Source organism: Portunus trituberculatus, chromosome 31 (assembly GCF_017591435.1).
Source record: "Portunus trituberculatus isolate SZX2019 chromosome 31, ASM1759143v1, whole genome shotgun sequence".
Taxonomy (NCBI): domain Eukaryota; kingdom Metazoa; phylum Arthropoda; class Malacostraca; order Decapoda; family Portunidae; genus Portunus; species Portunus trituberculatus.
Genome location: NC_059285.1, coordinates 770,757 through 774,121, shown reverse-complemented (window position 1 = coordinate 774,121; position 3,365 = coordinate 770,757). Strand labels below are relative to the sequence as shown.

General features: G+C 45.8%; 1 protein-coding gene across 1 annotated transcript in view; it reads right to left on the bottom strand.

The window, feature by feature from the left end:
• The window catches only part of LOC123511466 (zinc finger CCHC domain-containing protein 24-like), a 14,892-nt gene extending 14,840 nt beyond the window's left edge, over nt 1-52 (bottom strand). Inside the window, exon 1 of the mRNA XM_045267389.1 lies at nt 1-52. This exon is cut by the window's left edge and continues 752 nt beyond it. The gene's annotated coding sequence lies outside the window, so the exon portion shown is untranslated.
• Between the last annotated feature and the right edge of the window lie 3,313 nt (nt 53-3,365).

The following is a 3,365-nucleotide window of genomic DNA, read 5'->3' as shown; positions in this document are numbered from 1 at the left end:
GGGCAGGAGAGAGCGGCAAGACGAGGGGCCACAGTGGCGGCTCCGTCTAGAATGCCCCCGGGCATCTGGCACTGGCATCCCCCTGGCCCCCTTCCTCACCCTCACCCTTCCCCTCACCCTCACCGACATACCGAGCGTCGGCCATCTCGCCCACACACACACACACACACACACACACACACACACACACACACGATATAAGACATACATGCTTAAATGTTTATGTACATGTACAGTGCATGCACACACACACACACACACACACACACACACACACACACACACACACACACACTGCCTTAGGGTTCATTACTAACATAGCAGCAGGAGAGGCAAGGCACGGAGGCAAGGAGAGGATGTGAGGTACGAGGCCTGACGAAGAAACTATAGGAGGGAGTGAGGAATGTCATGAGGCGAGGGAAGAAACCAGTGAGGGAACATCAGGGAGGAGAGGGAGAACATCACACGTGAAGGACGGGCCAGGAAGACAAGGCACTAGGAGGATGAGGCATGAGGTGAAGGAGAGAACATGGTAGGCAGGAGAGGTGAGGGAAGCGGAGGCATGAGAGGTGAGGGTGGGTCATGAGTGGTGAGGGAGGCAGGCGGGTATTTTATTACAGCTCCCCTCACTCAAGACGCTCGCGACGTCAGAACCGGACCACATCAACCAGTTAGCCTCCTCCAGCGATGCCTGTATTGCCACTGCGCCCATATCCCGCCGCCCACACCCTGCACTACAAGCCCCAACACGCCCATGCCATACCTCAACCTGTATTAAAGAAATCTATGAAGAGGAGAGCGTCCACTTGTTAATAAACAGTTAACTTTACCGTGTTTCTTGGAAGGAGGACAGGCGGGAGGGAAGGGAGAGGTGGGAGAGGGACAGGGAGTAGGCAAAGAGAGAGAGCGTGGTTGTTCTCTGGCAGGAAGACACGTCGTTGCCTCCCTAGTCTTCCTTTTCCCTCCCTCGCGTCTCTCACTCTCGCTGCCTCATAGCACGTTGCAGTTTAGCCTGACACGCCTTGCCACCTTTACTGTAATGCCTACAGTGACAGTCCACACCAGACAGAAGGACAGCTAGACAGACGAATAGATGCCCCAAAGACCCCGTACCCTAACCAGCCAGCCATCTTTGAATACTTTACCACATAATTATTTGCGCTCGTCCGCCAAACTCAGACGACCGCCGCGCATCACGAAAAACAGTCTCATCCCGAATTCCTTTCTGCTGACGTGTTTTATACTTTACAACCTGTATTCTCAAACTTGTGTGTGTGTGTGTGTGTGTGTGTGTGTGTGTGTGTGTGTGTGTTTCAATAATGTTAAACTATCACTAGAATTATGAATGCACCTTTAAATATCTGTATAGTTATCACCAGGTCATGAATACACCCTTCAGTACTGGTACACATTTTTACCTTAAGATTTGTGTACCATTAGACCATTTCATTGACTTTAGGAAGGGTATATGGAGGTCAGAAGATTAAAGACCACAGCCCTCACTATTCTAATCCCCATATAAGTTTCTGAAGCTGTATAAAATCACTAAAAAGTAACCAGAATGAATATGAAAACGTGTCATGGTACTGAAGGAGTTAAAGATCCTTGTAATACCCACCAGAGCCCGGTAAAAGTAGGTTAAATGGACGGCGGAGTAAGTATTTGAGACTCCTTAAGTTTGTCTGGTGGTTAAGAACATTAATTTTCTCTTCAGTAATGGTTAAGTTGTCACTGGAATCATGATCACACGTGATGAAAGTATCTGTAACGCTGAGGCCTGATCGAAATGACTGAGACTAGACGGAGAAACGGATCACGAGAAGCCGACAAATTATAACTCCGTGGCCTCCCTTCAAAAACAATACTGGGCCCCTATGGGAGAGCAAACCATTCGACTAAACTGGGACAAATCTCAAACCACCTGAAATAAGAACAGCACCTAATCTACATTCTAAAATTTTTGTAGTCTGTCCTTATCAGTTGATCATTTTTAACCCTTTAAGGACTGGGGCACATTTTTACCTTGAGTTTTGTGTTCGATTAGGCGATTTTATTGACATTAGGAAGGATCTATGAAGGTCAGAGGATTAGTGGGCACAGACTTCTCATTTTAATCCTCACGTAAGTTTCTGAAGCTGTATCAAATCACCAAATAGTAACCAGAATAGATATGAAAACGTGTCCTGGTACTGAAGGGGTTAAGAGGTTGTAGCAGAAGTTACCGCGGGGTCTTCATGACTAATAATAAGCCTTCTGTGTCATTAACGAAAGAAAAAAACAGAATCAATATGAGAATCTGACAAATAATCTGAGCAGCCGCATTGAATTAGTCCTTGCTTGGGAACATTTTGCCATCAAGCAGAAGTTTTACCGCGATTTGCAAGTCTCTTAATTCCTAACTCCGGTCATAAGACTTTTACATCATCAGTGTAGGAAAAACACCCGTGAGAATCGTGTAAATGATCTCATCGACCTTTGAAAACAGTTTTTGCGAGGGAACAAAATCAAGTGTTTTAAGAGCAAGAACCAAGAGCCGCTGCATGGGGGAAGGAGAGAGCCGCTGCAACTGCAAGGCTCGCACACTTGCAAGACACGAGCCCGACTCACTCCTACAACAAAGGCCCAACACATCGCGCTTGCCTCTGAATCCTCGCCTCATTCTCTCGATGAGATTCCCGCTCGTGCTGTATTGGATCACGTATGCGAAGTATGGCAGGGTGTGTGGGTACAGATTGACGTGGTGTGGAGAAGTCAGAAGTGGAGGTGGTGGTGGTGATGGTGTGAAGGTCATTGCTAACAGAACGCGAAAGACAATTAACTGCTGCTGCTATTACTATGACGATAAGGACGACAACAACAACAACCACTACTGCTGCTACTACTGCTACTACTACCGCTACCACCACCACCACTACTACTACTACTACTACTACTACTACTACTACTACTACTACTACTACTACTACCACTACTACTACTACTACTACTACTACTACTACTACTACTACTACTACTACTACTACTACTATTACTACTACTACTACTACTACTACTACCACCACCACTACTACTACTACTACTACTACTACTACTACTACTACTACTACTACTACTACTACTACTACTACTACTACTACTACTACTACTACTACTACTACTACTACTACTACTACTACTACTACTACTACTACTATATACTACTACATGAAACACTTGTAAGGTCAGCTAGGTCAGGTGTAGATCGGAAAGCTTTGCCTCATTATCGGCGCTTCCCTGACAACGTTGTTTTTTTATCTTTTCATTCTGCTCTGCCCATCAAGTTCTGTATGACGTTTCATAAGATTTATTTTCAAAGGATCGACTCA